Genomic DNA, 22,343 nt, shown 5'->3' with positions numbered 1-22,343 from the left:
ATCTTTGCCCAAGGTCGAGGGACATTAAAAGAATATCCTTACAAAACACTAGCTACATTTACTCAAGGAATGTTGATAACATGGTCAAGGTTTTGTTTTGTTTTTTTCAATTGAATGTATCTCTAAGAAACTACTGTTTTGGGGGCACCTGGGTGGCTCAGGTCATGATCTCACAGTTCTTGGATTCAAGCGCCACAAAGGGCTCTGTGCTGACAGCTCGGAGCCTGGAGCCTGCTTTGGATTCTGTGTTTCTCCCTTTCTCTCTCTGCCCCTCCCCCACTCATGTTGTGTCTCTCAAAAATAAAAAAGGTTAAAAAAAAATTAAGAAACTAGACTCTTTTCTCCTCCAAGATAATAAACATTTTGTTTTAACTTTTTCATCCGTAAAATGGGGCTGATTATTACCTTAATAGGTTTGTGGTAGGGAATGAATGCAAAGTGTGTATAAAGCACTTAGCACCAAGCTGGGCACATAAGTGGTAAATAAACGTCATCATCCTTATTATTATTTTGGTACCAAAAGCTAACTCCCAAGTTTACAGCAAAAACACTGCAGTTATGGAGGATCTTTTGGTGTGTTTATGTGTGTCTATTTACCTCTTTGTTTAAATCTCCTATGTTAATTGAGAATTTTTTGGGTTTAAATGGGATTGTTTTGTAATTTATTAGTTTAATGTGTGTCTGCATTTCCTATACACTACCTCAAATCTTTTATAGAATGGTCTCTACAGTCTCTTCAATTCTAACCAACAAATATTTATTGAGTATCTATTAAGTTGAACCATATGACATTGCCGATATTTGACAATTTTTGACATAAAAAATGGCAATGTTATATGATTCCGTGTATGACTATGAGCCCCACAATCTGCAACTGGCATAAATTACATTCAACAACAAAAACCCACTTCCCAATATCCAAGTGAAGGCTCAGTTGAACCCTACCCACGTCTAGGGAAATCTCACTCATTCGCAAGTTGGAAGAGTCCAGCAGAGTTTGCCAGGTATTCAATCAAGAAGTATTAATCATTGTTTTAAAGGAAACTTGGCCCATAATTTAGCAGCAGCTTGTGGAAATGGACTGTATAAATAGCCATTTTTCCCTTCCCTGGCAACACAGTAGTAAAGACAAGCTGTCAGAAGATCTTGCCAATTTCATTCTGATGCACTTCCCCGGTAGAGAAGAGGGTAGAATGTAACAATAAAGGTGAGTTTAGATGAGGCCCTGGAAGGGTCAATGGGAGAGATCCTAAAAAGAAACAGCAGGAGAGAAAGGATAGAAGAGAAAGAGAAAGAAACTGAAGGTCACAGGGAGAGAAAAAGTAAAAGAGCAACAAAAACGAATGAAGCTTCTAAAATGTTCAGTTGTGTAATTTAACTCTTCTCCACCCAAAACCCTCCTCTCTGTTTTTCAAGAAAACTCGTTACGGCTAAAATACATGAGGGCTTTTAAACACCTTCAATTTTCTTTGGATAAAATTGCCTTAGAAAAATATTATCTGCTTAAAATCACCTGTTCCCATTTTGCACAAATCGTTATTAAAATAGAATTTGCTTTGTTTAGTCTCATCTTCATAACTTCCAAACACCCACACATAACAGTCTTCTCATCAGAGTTACTATTTTCTGCATTGAAATTCTACTACAACTTCCCATGTGGCTGCCGCACAGTGTAAGCGGAATATGAATATTCAATGAGCCCACCCTGATGAAAGTATTAAATCCCATCATTTATAAAAAAAAAAAAAAAAAATGGTATTATTACTCAGAGGAAAATAGCCAAAGTTAGACAAGAAATGGCAGCTGCAATTCAGTTATCAGAATCAGAGATGGATTCGTATGTAGAGCAAACCCTAACAAAAAGATTTGTTATACCAAGAAATACATGTATCTCTAATGCTTGTATTTTAGGAAATGAATAACAGACCCCTCCCCTTCTTCCATTATACTTTAGCAGCAGACATTTTAAGGCTGCCTAATTTCATCACCTCTTTTACAGAGAAACAAGTCTATATATATGCTTCTCAGGAGCGTACCAGAGAAGCCAAAGGCTGGTAAACAGAATCCTATTTAAATATAATGGAGACACTCGCCTTTAAAAGGGTCTCAAGGTACATAGTCTTTTGTAAAAACAAAGATGATTTTTGAAAAAGGATTACCATCTGGGAACAGGAAGTCCACAGATAGTCAGGCAATTGAGGGTTATATGCGTCTAGAGCTGAGAAGCTAGGGTCTGGGACCTCAAAGGGGAAAAAGGACAATTCACAGGAAGATAAAAAGAGTAAATGCCCGGCAAACAAATATTTGCTGGGCCATACACAATAAGAGAGAGGTATTTTAACAGATTTAGCTAAATTCCTCCATGTCTACCCCACCCAGTTCACATTATACTGTAGTTATCTATGGGGATAACTCCCGTCCTGGAGCAGGTCCTCTATCTAAATTCCTTTTGGGATAGTTAGGGGGAAGAACAAAGGTTTTTCCGGAACCTTCTGTTTCTTAAAAATAATCAATCTAAAATAACCCGCCAGCCAAAGAGACATATTTGGGGATGACAAATTTTGCCTCTCTACCCCCCTTCTCATGGCACCCTAACATCGTGTGCTTCCTTTGGCCAGAGCACTTGCTAGGCTACTTTCTCATGTATCTGTCAGATCCCACCTGTGGGATCGCTTATTTGTGAGTTGATGGACTATGCTCGCATTAATACTGTTCCTGACATAAACTAGATGCTCAATAAATGTCTGTTGAAACACATGACATCCTTTGACAAATTGCATAATTTGGAAATTGTTTTGCTTTCAGAGGGAATTCCTTGTATTTAGGAATCTTGCTTAATTATTTTTGATGAGGTGAAATTATTAAAATGATGCGTGACCAGTGAAAGTAAAAGACAAAGAGCTCTAGACACTCAGAAGAGAGGAAGATTACCTTTTTGCTGAGCCGCCTTAGCTGAGGTCTCTGAGAGTAAGAGCTGTTAGGTTTGAAGCAGCTGATGGGTATTTGAAGGAGTCCTGGGTTTAGAGGCAGAAACCTGGGCTTGGGTTCCATCTCTGTCACTGTACTCTTTGACCATTGTTTTCTTGGCTAGGAAAGGGGGGGAAGAATATGAGACTTCATAGCTGTAGAGAGAGAGAGATAATGCATTCGAAATGGCGTCATGAGGTTCAGAGCTGTATACAAAGTGTGATCAGGAAAGACAGCCTGGAAGGGCCGGACTGAGTCAGCGACAGAGGCTCCAGGCTGTCAAGGCAGTAGGGCATCTCCTGTGAGGGTATATGACGAGGCAGCAGACCCTTCAGCCACCCACGCTGGGTGTGCACTCACCAAATGCAAACTGGAATTGCTGGTTTCCTGAAAGTTCCAGTCCAGTTGCATAAACCCAGGGCAGCCTATCTAGGAGGCACTAGGGTTTCCAGATCCATCTGTTTCCCCACTCTAGGTGCTGCCATAGCTGTGGATGAGTGCCAGAGATCACAGTGGGGTGCAGGGAGGCAGAGCAAGTAGCCGCCCAAGTGGTGGGACTGAAGGGCCCCTGAGAAGCATTTTTGGCCAAAAGGGATCCCTTACTGGCCTTTCTTTCCTCAGTGCTTGGGATTCCTGCATTAGTCAATCTTTTTGATGGGACCTGGAATCCAGTTTGGAATAAAACTGTGACAAGGTCTGTCTGTTATTCTTTTTTTAAAAAAATGTTTATTTATTTTGAGAGAGAGAGCATAAGCAGGGGAGGGGCAGAGAGAGAGAGAGGGAGAGAGAGAGAATCCCAGGCAGGCTCCATGCTGTCAGCGCAGAGTCTGACTTGGGGCTCGATCCCACTAAACATGAGATCATGACGTGAGCCAAGATCAAGAGTCAGATGCTTAACCAACTGAGCCACCCAGGGACCCCTGTATGTTATTCTTCAAAAAAATTTTTTTTTAATATTTATTTATTTTTGGGAGACAGAGTGCAAGCAGGGAAGGGGCAGAAAGAGAGGGAGACACAGAATCCGAAGCAGGCTCCAGGCTCTGAGCTCCAAGCTGTCAGCACAGAGCCTGACTCAGGGCTGGAACCCATGAAGCTCAGGATCATGACGTGGGCCAAAGTCGAACGCTTAACCCACTGAACGATCCGGGTGCCCCTGCATGTTATTCTTTTTAATGATATATATTTTTTTAACGTTTATTTATTTTTGAGATGGAGAGAGACAGAGCATGAGTGGGGGAGGGTCAGAGAGAGAGGGAGACACAGAATCCGACACAGGCTCCAGGCTCTGAGCTGTCAGCACAGAGCCCGACGCGGGGCTCGAACTCACAGACCGCAAGATCATGACCTGAGCCGAAGTCAGAAGCTCAACCGACTGAGCCACCCAGGTGCCCCTGTATGTCATTCTTCACTGAGGCTCCTGTGGTTTTTTTCCCCAGAACCACAACAGCGATAATAATAACGGGCACCTGGCTGGTTCAGTCGGTAGAACATGCCAGTCTTGATCTCGGGGTGTGGGTCCGAACCCCATGTTGGGTGTAGAGACTACTTAAAAATAAAATCTTTAAATAATGATAATTATAACAGGGAACACTGCTTCAGAGGTGCACGGGTGCAGTTCCAAGCACTTTACGGAAATAACTTATTTAATCCTCATCACAACCCTGTGAGTTTGGCACTATCACTGTCCTTCCCATTTTATAGTGAGAGTATCAAGATCTAGAGGGTGACAATTCTTTCCCAAGCATGTATAGCTACTAAGTAGCAAAGCTGGAATCAGAACCAGGGCAGTCCAGCTCCAGAGTCTAATACGTAACCACTATGCTGTTGACTATATATTTGTGGCAGTGGAACAGAATATGCAATAGTTTTCCACTTCCCTATTAACAAATTGTTTTTTACTTTAAGAAATTGTGTTACTTACTTTTTTAATGTTACTGTTATAGAATAGGGGGAAGCCGTGCCTGGGTGGCTCAGTCACTGAAGCACCTGACTCGTGCTCTCAGCTCAAGTCATGATCTCACGGTCTGTGAGATGGCGCCTGGCCTCGGGCTCTTCACTGACAGTGCTGAGCCTGCTTGGGATTCTCTCTCTCCCTCTTTCTTTCTTTTTTTTTTTTTTATGTTAAATATAATTTATTGTCAAATTGGTTTCCATACGACACCCAGTGCTCATTCTCTCTCCCTCTTTCTCTCCGCTCCTCCCCCATTCAGATGACTTCTGGGCAGACCCATGCAGGTCCTTGCGGGAAGAGAAGCTGACAGCAGCCTTCCCTCTTCTCTCTCTCAAAATAAATAAATAAACATAAAAAAAAAAAAAAGAATGGGGGGAAATAACCCCCCTCCCCTCAGCGGTTCCTGTAAGATCAGGGAATCGTGATAGATGTCACTATTTAGCCCACAGTCTCCTCTGAAGAAAGCAAAAAAAGAGGCCAGAAAATCTCCCAGTCCCTTCCCACAAAGAATATTATGCCTTCTTTTGAGGGATCACCCATATGTGCATACAGTGGCTCAGAGGCAGATGGAAGACAGCTCCTCTCTCCTCTGCCCCCAAAGACTATGTGAGTGTAGCCAGGTCCGAACGCTGGACCACTTGGACCATTGCAGGCAGAGAGTAGGAGAAGAGCAGGTAATACCCAGGGTTCTTAATGCTCTTATTTCAAGAAGTAAAGGAAAACTGAAACTTTTGGCTAGTATCTGGCTTTTTGTGTCCCTTAATTTCTATCTAATTATAACTGAAAAAAAATAAAGTCTGGCTTTGTGTGGGAATGCACCCCTAAATCTGGCGGATTCTGAAATACTTGGTTCCTGCATTAGTTACGGTTCTCCAGAGAAACAGAACCAACAGGGTACAAATACAGAAAGAGATACACTATGAGGACAAGGCTCATGTTGTTATGGAGGCAGAGAAGTCTCACGACCTGCCATCTGCAAGCTGGAGACCCATGGCAGCGGCGGTGAAGTTCTACTCCAAACCCAAAGGCCTGAGAACCAGGAGCACCAATGTCTGAGGACAGGAGAAGATGGTTGTCCCAGTTCAGACAGGAAGAGGAAACTTACCCTTCCAGCCAGGATAGATCTGGGGTGCAAGCCTTTGCCTGTGAGAGCAGATGTGGACAGACCCTTGGCTTGGTGGCAGCTGGTTGGTGACTGCAGGACAAGAGCCCTGTAGAGAAGACACGTACTCAGTATCAGGGAAGGCTGCTGTCAGCTTCTCCTCCAGCAAGGACTTACGTGGGCCTGCCCAGAAGCCATCTGTTGAAGAGTAATCAAATTAAATGAGATAATGAACATGAAACTCTTCGTAAAGTTGTCACTGTTACTATCAACATCAAATAAGGCTTAGAATATACAGATTCACAACAACATAAAGGGGAGGTTCAGGGATATATATATATATATATATATATATATATATATACACACACACACATATACATGTATATGGTATATATATATATACACATATATGTAAATATAATTGGAAATTAGATTTAGACAGGCTCAAAATTTTGTTCTTTCATTCTCATTAAAGGTTTTTCTTTTAATGTGGGCTTAGGGGTGCCTGGGTAGCTTAGTCGGTTGAGCGTCCAACTCTTGATTTCTGCTAGGATCATGATCCCAGAGTTGTGGGATCAACCCTGCACTGGGCTCTGTGCTGAGTGTGGAGTCTACTTAAGATTTTCTCTCTCTCTCTGCCCCTCTTCACACTTGCAGTCTCTCTAAAATTAAAAAAAAAATTTTTTTTAAAGAAATAGGAAAATTGGGGCGCCTGGGTGGCTCAGTCAGTTGAGCCTCGGGCTTCGGCTCAGGTCATGATCTCGCCGTTCCCGAGTTCAAGCCCCACGTCGGGTTCTGTGCTGACAGCTTGGAGCCTGGAGCCTGTTTCGGATTCTGTGCCTCCCTCTCTCTCTGCCCCTCCCCTGCTCGTGCTCTGTCTCTGTCTCTCAAAAATAAATAAACATTACAAAAATCAAAAAAAAAAAAAAAAGAAATAGGAAAATAAAATGTGGGCTTAGTGGGGCACCTGGTAGGCTCAGTTGGGGTAGCAAGCAACTCTTGATCTGAAGGTTGTGGGTTCCAGCCCCACATTGCATGTAGAGATTACTTAAAAGTAAAATCTTTAAAGTAATTAATTAAATAAAATGTGGTCTTAGTATTACACTGCACACTTAAGAAACTTGTATTATAGACAGGGAAGTGTAGTCTGGTACCAGAGGATTTGATGACAATTTATCTTAGCTATTGAAGGGGAGCGGGAAAAGAATCTTCTCCTTCCATTCCCTTTAGGTTCTTGGCTGGAGTTCTGTACCAAAAGATTAACAAGAGAAAAGCCTACAAATTTATACAAGTTTTCTGTGACATGGAAGCCTTCAGAAGGAAAATAAGACCTGGGCATTTTTATGATAGGTTTGATGAAGAGTGGAAAGTCATGGGAAAGTGTGATAGATAAAGTGTAATAAACTGGGAGACACTTAGCAAGGCCTGTTCCTTCAGATTCCTCTCCGAGATCTTTGGGGATAAGGATCCTCCTGGTATGGGGAGGGCATCTCTCATATGAAAATCTAAAGACCTGCTTCAGGGGGAAGATCAGAGAATCTTTCCAACACCCTGCCATTTCTCAACTTCCCTCAGCTTAAAATATTTAGTATGCCAAGGTGCCATATTTTGGGGTAGCACGTCCTGAACTCCATCACTGTTGGTTACATGTACAATCCCTGACAGTCCAAGTTCACCTGTAAACTTGGAGCTGAAGACTGGGGAATAGTAAAGTGCATTTTTCTTCTTTCATTTGCAAAATTACCAAATTTATCCATCATCTTAGTGTTGAATATATTACAGAGGGAGTAAAAAAAAGGAAGACCTTTTTTTTCTTTTATTTTCTTAATGTTTATTTTATTTTTGAGAGAGAGAGACAGAACATGAGCAGGGAAGGGCAGAGAGAGAGAGAGAGAGAGAGAGAGACAGAATCTGAAGCAGGCTCCAGGTTCCAAACTGTCAGCACAAAGCCTGACATGGGGCTTGAACCGTGAGATCACGACCTGAGCTGAAGTCATGCTTAACCGACTGAGCTACCCAGGTGCCCTGAAAAGGAAGACCTTTTAAAGAGGAGGGAGAAGAGGAATAAAAAAAGGAGGAGGTGGGGTCATATGAAGGGTGCTTTAGAATTCTTTTCAACAGTCCAAAACGGAAATGAAGCATAAAAGCCTGAAGAACCTTTTTATTCAAGGAAACGCCTGTCACATCCTGCTCAAATCCATCAATGATTGGATTAAAGATGATGTCTGTTACAGTCTGAAAAAAATTCATTCATCCATTTGTTTATTCTGGAGATATTTATGGAAATTTTAGTATGATTCAGGAGCTATAATAAATGCTGGGGCATATGTAGGTGAATAAAACAGATACAGTCCCCAAGGAGCTTACAATCTAGTGCAGAGATAGACAAATATATGATCAAAGAAGCAAATACATCATTCCTAACTCATATAAGCTCCACAGGGTTCTGCAATGGAGAATTAGGAAACTTTAGGTAGGCTGTTTGTGGAAAGACTTTTCGAGGAAAGGACATTTAAGCTCAGACCAGAAGCATGGGTGATAAGCTGGTGGCAGTTGGGTGGAGGGGGCGTCCCAGGGAGAGGGAATGATGTAAAACAAAGCTAGGGGGTTGAGAGACACTCGGGGAAATACATGAAGGTTAAAATTGACGGAGACCTTGTCTTTGGCATTAATCAAGAAGCAGGGCTCCATGAACGCTAAAGTGCTGGCAAAAAGAAATGTTTTCCTACTCCTGGGAAATTTAGCTAACTCATTAGCAAATTCAAGTGACCCATTAGCAAAGAAAATGGATTTCTGGAGAGAGCGGAAACTGCTACAACCATCCTGCCAAATAAGTTGATGTTATCCCCGTAGAGACCAATACCCTCAATACCTTAAGACCCAGCAATGCTACCCTAGAGCAGCAGCCTTCGGAATTTTTGCTTTTGTGCCCACTATGGTAATTTCGTAAAACTCTCTACCCCTCCGAACATTTTTGGATTAATATCTACAATGTTTTGTCCTATATGTAAACAGTTCAAAAGGTAAATTCCATCATAGTTTGTTTTGGCATATTAAAATTAAACTATCATTTCCATATTTTAAAATCTAGCCAATGGATTAAATCTCTATGTTGCACAGTTAAAACTAATATAGCATTGTTTGTCAACTATACTCCAATAGAAAATAAATAAAATGTGTTCAATGAAATCTAACTATCAGTGATTTGGTACTCACCTTTCTTTATTAAAAAAATGTTTTTTAACGTTTATTCATTTTTGAGACACAGAGACAGAGCACGAGTGGGAGAGGGGCAGAGAAAGAGGGAGATACAGACTCTGAAGTGGACTCCAGGCTCTGAGCTGTCAGCACAGAGCCTGATGCCGGGCTCAAACTCATGACGCGAGATCATGACCTGAGCCAAAGTCAGATGCTTACGCAACTGAACCACCCAGGCTCCCCTGGTATTCACCTTTATTAAAAGTGTCCTTGGATGAACTCTTTTTAACAGACAAGAATTTTATATTATTCTTTTATCTCTTTGAATCCATGTTCCCATTCTACTTTCCCCACAGAATTTTATCTTAACAGAATATATTTTATCCTTAAAGATGTTTTCTTGTCATAAATATTCTCTTGTCATAAATCCATGTGATAAAAAATATATAAAATAAGTTTTAATTTATTAAAATTTATTTTCTTTCTTTTGAGCACAGGACTCTTAAGTGCTAAAAAAATTTTCTTGAATTATTATTAAAATTATTAATACTACACAATAAATCCAACAATAAATTACAAATCCTGCCAAGTAATTATTAAACATAAAGGTAAAATTTTATTGGAGAAGTATCTTTTTTTTTTTTTTTTAAAGTAATCTTTACACCCAACGTGGGGCTAGAATTCACAACCCCGAGATCAAGATTTGCCCTCTCTCTCAACTGAACCAGCCAGGCACCCCCGGAGAAGCACCTTTTAGGGAAATGAATGGAGCTTTAATTTCTCAATTAGTTCCTACTTCTTTGGATGATGTTTACTTATTTCTAAAATAAGACAGGAGTTAGCATGGAACCTCTTTCCATTTTTCTTTTGTTTATGATAAATGGAAAGTCTGAGAACCTTTTTCACGTAAATAGGTGTAGAGGAAGGAAATGGGTTTTTCTTTGTATTCTTTACAAATTGCATGACAATTTTGTGATCAGCGGGACATTTGATAATTTAACAGCTGCTCACCAGTCATTTGAATCATCTGCTTCCTCAGCCCGTGGCACCTGTGCTCCAGTGCCCCCCTTTTCGGCCCCAATGCACTAGGGGCGCTTCAATGCACCAGATCCTGGAGGAGGGCAGGGCACCTCTGGCTGGAGAAAGGAAGCCAGCCCTGCTGACACTACCGAGTCCCATTTCAGAGTTCTCATTTCCAGAAATGGAAGATAATAAGCGTGTGCTATTTTAAGCCATTGAATCTTCGGTAATTTTTTTATACCGGTCGCAGAAAACGAACACAAGATTAATACACATAGGCTTAAATCGTTCATTTTAACTGCAGTGTGCAATGTCACTTTGCAGCGTGTGCTCTCTGAGCATTGCTTCTCAAACTTACACCTGAGATTTGGTCATGATTCTGTACACACCTGTGGTTTGCAGTTTCCTTAGTTTTCCGTTGAATGACTCTACCACACATATTTTATCTCACTATTTATCTGTCGATGAGCCTTTACGTTGTTTCCAATTTTTTCTGTAGTAATGTTGTGAATATCTTTGAATTTGTTTCCCCATGCACATGCGCAAGAGGTTCTCATAGGGTGGTGGGTCGATAACCCACGGGGATAACAAGCCTAACATGCAGCCCGTTTTCAACTTAAGGGCGGCAGAATTGCAGGGTGTATGCACCGTTCACGTTATCACTTGTGCTAAATTGCTCTCCGATGTGGCCACACTGATTTAAAACCCTCCAACCGTGCATGAAGGTGCCCATGTTCCTACACACTCACATGTGACTTTACATTTTTTGCCAGTATGATGAGTCTAAAATGCCATCTCCTTTTTATTTCAGTTTGCATCTCCCTGATTGCTAGCAAGGAGGAACATGTTTACATGTGTTTACTGGCGTCTGTCTCTCCTCTTCCTTGAATTGTCTGGATAATGAGAAACAACATAGCAGACAGATTTACTTGCACAGAACATGCCACATATGAAAACATAACTATATCCCGACAGGCCTTGATGGTTATGTAAGGAGGATTTATTTAAGTAACTTCAAATGAAATGTACATGAGGAATTAATGAACATACTACATTTAATAAAACAAGTAAGCATATTTTGTCTTTTTACACTAAGAAGAATTAAAAGCTACTCAAGTTCTGGCAAACTTGAACACTGCTCTTTTCACAAAAATTTCCTGCATTTATATTTCTGATCGTGCAAACTTCAATAACACAAACCCATTTTTCATTAAATGCTGAACACATTCCGGACTCTTTTTTTTTTTTTTTTTTTTTTTGGCTTCGGCTGTTTTATTTAAGGGCTTGGACCGACAGCTATCCTCCGCCCAGCCTCTTCCTCCTCTACAAAAGCAGCTAAACATGAAAAGGGGCTGTTCTGCCAGGACCTGGCCAAGGGGCCCTTGGGACTGTGGCTTTGAATCTCAGGCCACAGGCCTTGGAAGGCAGGGAGGGAGGAAGGGCGGTCCAGTTCTAACGGGCAAAGTGTCAGGTGGGTGAGGAGGCTGGAGAGTCCCTAGGCAGCCTCTGCTGGGCTTGTCCTTGACCAGAACGTAGTCGAGAGACACAGGCCCCGAGGAGGAGTAAGCGAGTTAAAGGCTTTCAGAGCCAAGGGAAGCACTTCAGGCCCCCAGGGGACCCAACAACCCCCACTCAACTCCAGTCCGTGCCCACAAGCACACTGTTACTGCCACACTTGCAGCCGCACACGCTCACCCCCACACCCACTCCATATACCTGTGAAGGCCCTGGATACACAGCCTCCTGGACGCTGGAACATCTATGGATCGGGCCGCAGTGGGGCAGGTGCACGGCAGGCAGGACAGCCAAGTGGGTGGGCCTTCTGCTTCGCTAGTGATTGGCTGTCTCGCAGGCATCTATCCAATCACTGTACGCGCCCACTGGTTCTGACGAATGCGAGACAGGCATCTGAATTCTCCGGGCACTAGGTGTTAAGAGATGACTTCTGTCTTGCGGGCATGGTCCATTTTCACGTCCCAAGACTTCTCATGGTTGCAGAAGGGCCAGGTGAATGCTTGTCATCTTCTTCTTGGGAGGTGGCTTCCGTTTTGATTTTCTGCGCCTCGTGTCTGTAGGAGGACAAACACTTGCCTCCCCTCATTGCCACGTTCACCTGGGAGACAGTCTTTTATTTATTTTTAGTTTTACTTATTTATTTTGAGTGGGGGTGGGGTGGGTAGGAGGAGAGAGAGAGGGAGAGAGAGAGAATTCCAAGCAGGCTCCACACTGTCAAGCCCAGCGTCCGGTTTAGGGGCTCCAACTCACAAATCGTGAGACCAGAAGCCCAGGGGAAAACAAGAGCCAGAAGCTTAACAGAGCCACCCAGGCGTCCCACATTCTGGATTCTAACCAGTTCAGGTGGAAAGAATGAAAACTAACACTGAGAATATCATCTCGATTCCTAGGTTGTAAAGGAAAGGGGCCCGACAGAGTATCATGCCTTGGCAGTGTGGCCAGATGTTCTGGTGGGTGGCCCCAAAGCAGTGGTGTGGGAGACAGTGGCTCACTGCAAAGACTTGTCTGCCCAAATGCCGATAGCCGCATTGCCCCAACCCGGACTTTCCTCTGGCTGCTCAGTAGGGAAATGCCTGAAACAAGTTACGAAAAAACCATGATGCCATTTATAGTTTCACACCCCCCTCTTCTGGACAAAACCTGAACTTGCACCTGTGAAAGCCATCAGCTTTCCACTGCATATTATAACTAAAAATTTCCTTTTCCGCATTTCTACTTTGTAACCAAGGTTTACCAAATATATAATATGTATATGTTATATACATAAAGATTCAAACTGAGTATCTTTTATCTATCTGGCATCTAATGTATGTGTCACAGGTGGATATACATAGGTAGGTGATAGCTTGCTTTGTCTTCCTTTAAAATTTTTTTTTGTTTATTCATTTTTGAGAGAGAGAGAGAGAGAGAGAGAGAGAGACAGAGTGTGAGCAGAGAAGGAGAAGAGAGAGAGACACACACACAGAATCTGAAGCAGGCTCCAGGCTCTGAGCCGTCAGCACAGAGCCTGATTGGAGCTCAAACCCATGAACCGCGAGATCATGACCTGAGCTGAAGTCAGACGCTCAACCAACTGAGACACCCAGGCGCCCCCTTCCTTTTCTCTCAAGTCTTTGTTGATATGGAAATCCCTTCGATAAAGTATTTTAAAATGTTATCAATTGATAATTTGCCCTTGACTTGACGTCTTTCCTTATACTCTGTTGTGTACATTTTGATCCTGATATTCATCTATTTGTTGTCCCCCCCCCCCAACTCCCTGTCCTCCAAGAAAGTGAAGTTGATTCAGCAGAAATCACAAACTTTATTACACCTGCCCATATTTCTTTGCTTTCCATTTCTCCCTCCCCTCCCACTTACCCATCCTCCTTTCTTCCCTCATTTTTTTTTTTTTATCATTTGTAACTGTTTGAATGCATTTTACTATAACATAAGAAATATTGGGGAACCAAATATGGGGAAGATGATAGTCATACATAATATATTCAGAGGGTTTCTCTATTACTATGGTTACTCATAAATTGAGCCAAGGTTTTGTTGGATTTACTCTTTTTTGTTTTTTGTTTGTTTATATGGATGTGGTGTAAAATTCATGCAGTACCAAAATGTATATAGTGGAAGTCTCTTTCATTCAACAACTTCCCTCCTGGGAGCAATCTCTAAAGTCAGTTCCTTAACACATGTATTTTGAAAGCATATTTTGTTAAAAAAAGCATATTTTAAAAGCATGTATTTTAAATGCATATGGCTAACAAAATGCAGTAGATTTTCAGGTGGTGAGATATGTTCCTAATTTCACAAAAAGAAAAAAAAAAGCATATGCTCTCAAATACCCTCCTGGCATTTCCTCCTAATCTTTTTTGCACATACTGTACTTTGAGTAGTTTTCCAAGTGGGTAGGTCCTCAACATCAGCATCTCCTGGGAACCTGTTAGAAATGCAAATGATCAATCCTGCTCCAGATTTACTGAATCCGAAGCTCTGGGAGTGGGCCCAACAGTCTCTGGTTTCACAAGCTTTTCAGGAGATTCTGAGGTTTGCTGGAGTTTGAGGACCCTGAGAAGTAAACAGAATCTCAAAGGCAGGGTGGTTTAAAAATCTCCCCAGGTCTTCTTAGTGGGCAGATAGCATTAAGAACCTGGGCTGGCCTAACTGATAGACAACCCCAACCCCACCCCACCTCAAACCTTTCTCATTCTCTGCCTTTTCATGCTGGATGCCCACCCTTTGCTCCCATTTTACAGATAAGAAAACTAGATTCAAAGAGATTGAGTTACTTATTCCAGAAAAGTAAAGGGGTATTGGCAGAGCTAGGTCTCAAAGCCAATATCCTTGGAATTCTTTGTCAGTGCACTTTCTGTTTTTCCATGCTGCCACTCCCAACTACTACCCTTTATTTCTTTTGCCCATTTTCTGTTAATTGTTTTGTTTTTTTAATCACAGTTGTTCATATGTTCTGAATTCTGATATTTTGTGTTATATTCACTACCTATATCTTCTATTGGTTGATGATCTGTTTTTTCTTTATCTACTTACTTGTTTATTGTTACTATATTTAAAAAAATTCCCATATAATTGGGGTGCCTGGGTGGCTCAGTCGGTTGAGCATCCAACTTTGGCTCAGATCATGATCTCGTGGTTTGTGGGTTCGAGCCCTGTGTCAGGCTCTGTGCTGACAGAACTGGGAGCCTGCTTTGAATTCTGTGTCTCCCTCTCTCTCTGTTCCTCCCTCTCTTGTGCTCTGTCTCTGTCTCTCTCTCTCAAAAATAAAAAAAAATAAAATATTAGTTATGATTTGAATTATTAAGAAATTTACCTTCCAGGGGCACCTGGGCGGCTCAGTCGGTTAAGCATCCTACTTTCGCTCAGGTCATGATCTTGTGGTTCGTGAGTTCGAGCCCCATGTCAGGCTCTGTGCTGACAGCTCAGAGCTTGGAGTCTGCTTCAGATTCTCTGTCTGTCTGTCTGTCTGTCTCTCTCTCTCTGCTCCTTCCCTGCTTACACTCTATCTCAAAAATAAATAAACATTGAAAAAAATTAAAAAAGAAATATTAAAATTCTAGTATAGTTAACATACAGTGTTATGTTGATCCCTTTCCCCTTTCCTTATGATACCTTTTGTTACTGTAAAGTTTATCGGTTTTCCTTGTAGCTTCTGCTCATTGTACCTTTAAAAGAAAGTCCTTTCCTATCTCAAAGTTATAAAGTTATTTTTCCTATAAATATTTTTAAAGAGTTTGTAATTTTGCTTTTCATACCATTTTTTTTTTTTTTTTTTAAGTAAGCATCACACCCAGCGTGGAGCCCAGTGAGGGGCTTAAACTCATGACCCTGAGATCAAGGCCTGATCTGAGATCAAGAGTCAGATGCTTACCCAACTGAGCCAGCCAGGTGCCCCTCATACGTTTTTTAAATAGATTTTATTTTTAAGTAAGCTCTTCACCCAACATGGGGCTTGAACTTACAACCCTGAGATCAGGAGTTGCGTGTTCTATCAAATGGGCCAGCCAGGTGCCCATTTTTCATACTTTTATATTTAATCCACCTGGAATTTATTTTTGTGTGTGCTGTGAGGCATGGCTTTAGTTCATGTTTTCCCACATGGATAGTCAGCCCAGAACTACTTACTGAAAAGTACATATTTCTGATGATCTGCAATGTTCCTGTGTCACATAACTTTCCATATATCTTTTACTTCTTTAATTTTTTTTTAACGTTTTTATTTATTTTTGAGACAGAGAGAGACAGAGCATGAACGGGGGAGGGTCAGAGAGAGGGAGACACAGAATCTGAAACAGGCTACAGGCTCCGAGCTGTCAGCACCGAGCCCGACGTGGGGCTTGAACTCACGGACCGTGAGATCATGACCTGAGCCGAAGTCGGCTGCTTAACCAACTGAGCCACCCAGGCGCCCCATTTTACTTCTTTAAACAATTTTTTTTTAATGCTTACTTTTGAGAGAGAGAGAGAGAGCTAGAGCATGAGCTGGGGAGGGGCAGAGAGAGAGGGAGGCACAGAATCTGAAGCAGGCTCCAGGTTCTGAGCTGTCAGCACAGAGCCCAACACAGGGATCAAACCCACAGACTTCGAGATCATGACCTGAGCAGAAGTCAGACGCTTAAACGACTGAGCCACCCAGATGCCCCCATACTTTTTCCTTCTTACTCATTCATGTCTTCTTGGCTACTCCTGACCCTTTGTTATTTTAAAGAATGTCCTTCAATTTGGTCCTTTCTATGTTTCTTCAGGAATACTTTCAGGGTGTGCATTTTTACCAGTAATATCACAGAAATGATATGTCCTTCATAATGCATCCTGTCAAGAGGCATATGATACTTACTTATCTCTTTATCCCATAATATAAATTCTATCATTTGGCTAAGTTGGTGTCTATCAGGTTTGTCTCCGTAGGTTTCCTTTTTTTTTTTTTTAAGTTTATTTATTTATTTTTTTTGGGGGGGGAGGCAGGGGGAGGGGGAGGGACAGAGAGAGAAGGAGAGAGAGAGTCCCAAGCAGGCTCTGCACTGACAGTGTGGGGCTAGAACTCACGAACGGTGAGATTATGACCCAAGCTGAAATCAAGAGTCAGATACTTACCTGAGCCATTCAGGTGTCCCAGTTTTTTCCCTGTAAAACTTACTATTCTTTCCTCTGTAATTAATAAGTATTTTGTGAGGAGATATTTTGAGACTATGCAAATCTCCTCTTTCTTATCAGACTTTCACCCACTAGTTTTAGAACCACTGGTCTAACCTATCAGGGGAGAGCAGTTATTGTTTGCTTCCTAGAAATGCGTATGCCAGACAGGAAGAAGGGGCACTGTCCCTGGATGTGGAATGTGCTAGTCAGGTGGGCTAGGTTATGCCGCACGACAAACAACCCTCATATCTCAGTGGCTTACCATAACAAGTTTATCCATGTCGTTCTCCATGTTCATAGTGGGTTGTTACGGGGTCTGTTTACTCAGGACACAGGCTGATTGAGGTTCCTCTTGACCTAGGCTTTCATAACTGATGAGGTACAAAGAGGGAATGAGGTTAATTATGCATCGTCACTTAAAGTTCCTGCCTGGAAGTGAAACATCACCCCTACTATCCTCCATCAGCCAAAGTAAACCACCTGGACATACCTATCCTTTTTTTTTTTTTTTTTTAAGATTTTATTTTTAGGTAATCTCTACACCCAACATGGGGCTCAAACTTACAACCCAGAGATTAAGAGTTATGTGCTCTACTGACTGAGTTTGCAGTGCCCACACATGGCTATATCTATCTTTTTTTTTTGATGTTTATTTATTTACTTAGAGAGAGAGAGTGAGAGAGGAAGAGGGGAAGAGAGAGAAAGAGAAAGAGAATCTGAAGCAGGCTCTGGGCTATCAGCTCAGAGCCTGATGCAGGGCTCGAACCCATGAACTCTGAGATCATGACCTGAGCCGAAACCAAGAGTCGGATGTTTAACCGACTGAGTCACCCACATGTCCCTCGGTTCACCCACGTGTCCCTCAAAATGAGTATTTTCATTCAATATTTGTTTTAAATTGTCAAAATGCAAAAGAACCCACAATGAACAAAAATATCAAAAGTTTGAATACAGACAAGATGGGTAGTATAACCTAGCAAAAGCTCACCAAAGAACTGAAGAATTATTTTATTATTTATTTATTTTAATGTTTATTTATTTTTAAGAAAGAGGCAGAGCATGAGCAGGGGAGGGGCAGAGAGAGAGACACACACATACAGAATCCAAAGCAGGCTCCAGGCTCTGAGCTGTCAGCACAGAGCCTGACACGGGGTTTGAACTCACAAACTATGAGATCATGACCTGAGCTGAAGTCAAATGCTTAACTGACTGAGCCACCCAGATGCCCCAAGAATTATTTTTTTTTTTTTAAAGAAAGGTTTTGATGCAACTAAAATAAATCCCAGCTGGAGTTTAGCAACAGGTAAGGAATAGAAAATCGGAAGGACATAATGAATAAAAGGTCAACATCAATTAGAAAACTGATTTTGACTTACTGACCCATTATCACATTTTTTGCTTTGTTTTTAGTGAGTTTTAAAAGGCTTTAATTAAAATGAGTATCTCAAACAACAGACTAGAAAAGAAGAACAAATCAAAAAGAAAAAACACCAACTTTAGAAACTGAGGTCTGACTGCATTAAGGAGGCCCCTTCTGGCCTGGCAGGAGATTCCTCTGTGGTTTTCAAAAACAAGGCTTCACTGTAGGTATATCCAGGAAGGTAAGTTGCAAGGATTGCTTCCATTTTCATTTCAGAAAGGTAAATAAGATAATATATTTAAAACAATTCAAATACATTTTAAGCAAGACAGGCTGTAGAAACCATGCTTGAACCTAAGATAAATTTAAACAAGTTGATTTAGCCATCCAGATATTCTGACTAAGTGCAGCTTGTTTGTCTAACTTCTTTCAGTAAACAGTCTGAGAATCTATCATTTGCATTCGGATTGATAAAACAAAACATAATCCCTGTTATTATTTGAAAGAGGCAAGTGTGAACTCTAGAAAGCAAATAAAAGACAAATGCAGCAGCATCTGAAAATATTTCCAAGTGCTTAATTTGTAATTTTATTTATTTATTTCCTTTAGCATTACCGGCTTTGCAAAATTTGAAGGTCGGCAGTGAGATTAATTCACAGAATCTGCGGTCCACTGATTAGCAACACAGTAGGTATTCAACAGTTATTGTTGAGTGTGTTAGTTTTGCCACCGTCAGTCCCACATCAGAAAGTAAAACATGCTATATTCACTTGCACTATTTACTCCTTTTGGCAAAAGTTATTTTAACTGTAAAAGAGGGCACGTAAGAACCATTGCAATAGAATGATTTCAATAGAAGTACATCCTGACAGGTGAACAGCCCAGAGTGTAACTTCCTCTGTGACACTGCTGTGGTGGCCGCCTCACGTCCAGTACAAATGTAGGACCCCTAGGGACTGAGATTGCAAGTTGAAAAAAATAAAAAAAGAACAGGGGCACCTGGGTGGCTCAGTTGGTTAAATGTCTGACTTCGGCTCTGGTCATGATCTCACGGTTCGTGGGTTTCGAACCCAGGGTCAGGATTTTTGCTCACAGCTCAGTCTGGAGCCTGCTTTGGGTTCTGTGTCTCCCTCTCTCTCTGCCCCTCCCCCACCTCTCAAAAATAAATAAACATTAAAGAAAAAAAGAACATAGTTTTGGGGCACCTGGGTGGGTCAGTTGGTTAAGCATCCAACTTTGGCTCAGGTCATGATCTTGTGGTTGGTGAGTTCGAGCTCCGCATTGGGCTCTTTGCTGTCAGTGTGGAGCCCGCTTCGGATCCTGTCTCCCCCCTCTCTCTGTCCCTCCCCTGCTTTCTTTCTCTCAACAATAAATAAACATAAACAAGAAATTATTATTTTTATTGAGGTATAATTGACATATAATGTTATATCACACTTAGGTGTACAACATAATGATTCAGTATTTGTATATATTAGTAAATGATCACCACAATAAGTCAACATCCATCCCCATACATAGTTGCAAAAATTTTTTCTTATAAGGTCTATATTAGAAATTATTGATACCATAAATAAACTTCATACTTCATAAGTTCTATTTGCCAGATATAGCTTTCATTTATTTTATAGATCAAATAATGTATCTTATATGTAAGGTTTTCTACATTATGTTTTCCGAAATTTGGAATTAATTTCAGTAACATCATATTATCTCTGAAGCAGATACTTGCTACCTGAAAAAAAGATTATTTTATTACAAAATGTGCCTGAGCCAAATATAAATTTGAAGAGCCATAAAAGTATAGAACTTGGTAATTAATTGAAAGGCTAGGGAGAAATAAATAGGAATTTGCAGATTCTAGCTTGACAAACAGCATGGTTAGTGACACCATTTACTGAGATTAAGGTTTGAGAGGAAGTAGGTGTGTGTGTGTGTGTGTGTGTGTGTGTGTGTGTGTGTGTGTTTTGGAAGAGGAAGACAACTAATTGTGTAGTTTAAGATGTTTGAAAGACATCTAAATGGAAACAAAAAAGTCACTTTAGGACCAGTGACACTTGGAAGACACTATGGCAATAGGCCAGACAACTTGCATCAAGTGGGAGTGCAATTCCTTCTGGGAACTACCCTCTCAATGAGCCAGCTTTCAGTGATCCCCTCTGGGATGAATCCCCTGGGGGATGCATTCACTTGATGGATGGAGATAACTGAAACCCTTTGCCTGCGCTGATGGGTGGTTCCATAGACCTAGTGGCAGTTAACCTGAGTAGCTTATAACCATCCCAGGAACCTGTCTTCTCCTCAAGCAATGCATCAGGAAAGTCTTGGTTCCAGCTGATCCTAGAGGAGAAAAAATTCTGCCCCAAAGTCCCTATGCTGGTACTAAAAGATGCCATGAAATCTATTTATCCTTTAAATTCCACTCTAGACAAGTTCGGATGCTTTATCCATGGACAGACAGGTCTTTCTCTGAATTCCCATAGTTCTTTGTAAATATGTCTACTGGAATTCTTAGCACGAATGCTCTGTAATATTTGTGTAATTCTCTCTTCCAGCAGGCTGTGAGCTCTTGAGGACGGGACACAGTTTTTGTTGCTGTTGTCGTTTGTTTTTTAACTCCTTACATATAGGTACATTCCTGGTACATAGGGTATGTTGCAAAATATTTAATGTATGAATGCATTCAGCTGACTGGCTCCTTCTTGAGGTGTAAAATTCTGTATAAGTGACAGAAAAGCAACCTGAAATAGTGGAGTTCCCTTCCAGCATTGGCCTCAAAGCCTGTATTTCTGGTTTAGTGAAACTTTGAATTCAGACCTTGATGCGTTCTGGAGCTTCAAGCTTTATGGACTCCAGTTTTGTCATGCAAATCGCCAGAACTATGTAGGCAGATTTCCAACTAAGTCTAGAGTCAACTGACAGCTTGGAGTTGCCCGTTAGAAAGTAACTCACAAACTCCGTAGAGTAAGGAAGGATGTTGGAAGACACTGGAACATTTCTTTTGATATGATTCACTTGTCTGTTGCCAAGGTCTTGACATTCCAAAGGCTTTGCTGGCAACAAATGGATCACTGAATGCAGAAAGCATTCTTTGGAAGGTTGACAAGCAGCACCAAGTACCACATAAAGAGAAAGATGGTACCATCTTGTGGTAAAACACAGTACACAGGGGGATGAGTTTCCTTAGAATTGAATAGGGTTGTGGCAGGCACCACGATTCTCCAACGTGATGTGAAGATGAGGTCCTTCACGAGCAGGCTGCCAGACCTGGTGATATGGACACCCCTGTGGGAACTCCAGGTCTAACAAAGTGTGGGGGAAATTTAGACTTGTTGACTATCTAGGGCCATTCATATAATGAGGAGACAAAAATCTCCTGGAAGGGAACAATGACGTAAATCCCCTCATTTCACGGGAGGTAAGCCATAGGATTCCTGAGAGAATAAAAAGTGAGGTGTAGCAACAGACTGACCTCAAGATTGCTTGTATCCATTCAGGAGCCCAAGGACCTGAAGATATAAGACTACTCACGCAGGCCTTACAGAGCCACTGCTCTCAGGCTATCAGCCAGGCTTCACGTGCAGCGCTCCCCTCTGGGTGGGCTAGTTTTACTCTGTACTTCAAGGACAACTTCTGTCCAGTTTAGGCACTAATTTTCTGGCTCTGTTTCCAGTATATGTCTTGTATGAATTATGACCAAATTGTACATCCAGGCACCTACTTCGACACAATCCAACAAAACTTGAGTAACCTGAAGATATAACTCTGTAAGATTTTTTTAAACTTTTTTTTTAATGTTTATTTATTTTTGAGAGAGAGAGAGAGAGAGAGAGAGAGAGAGAGAGAGAGAATGAGTGGGCAAGGGGTAGAGAGGGAGTCACAGAATCCGAAGCAGGCTCCAGGCTCTGAGCTGTCAGCACAGACCCCGACGCGGAGCTTGGACTCATGAATCACGAGATGATGACCTGAGCTGAAGTTGTGTGCTTAACTGACTATGCTACCCAGGCGCCCCTCATATTTAAAATTTAACCTATGAGGTACCATGATCTTCATTTCACATTGAAAGGAACTGAGACTCACAACACTCA

General features: G+C 41.5%; 1 pseudogene; it reads right to left on the bottom strand.

Annotated features, from left to right (window-relative positions):
- Positions 1-12,071: 12,071 nt before the first annotated feature.
- On the bottom strand, positions 12,072-12,785 carry LOC122225429 (annotated as a pseudogene).
- Between the last annotated feature and the right edge of the window lie 9,558 nt (positions 12,786-22,343).

The sequence above is a fragment of the Panthera leo genome, chromosome B4 (genome assembly GCF_018350215.1).
Source record: "Panthera leo isolate Ple1 chromosome B4, P.leo_Ple1_pat1.1, whole genome shotgun sequence".
Lineage (NCBI taxonomy): Eukaryota > Metazoa > Chordata > Mammalia > Carnivora > Felidae > Panthera > Panthera leo.
Note: the sequence above shows the minus strand (reverse complement) of the source record. Positions and strands in the feature narration are given on the sequence as shown.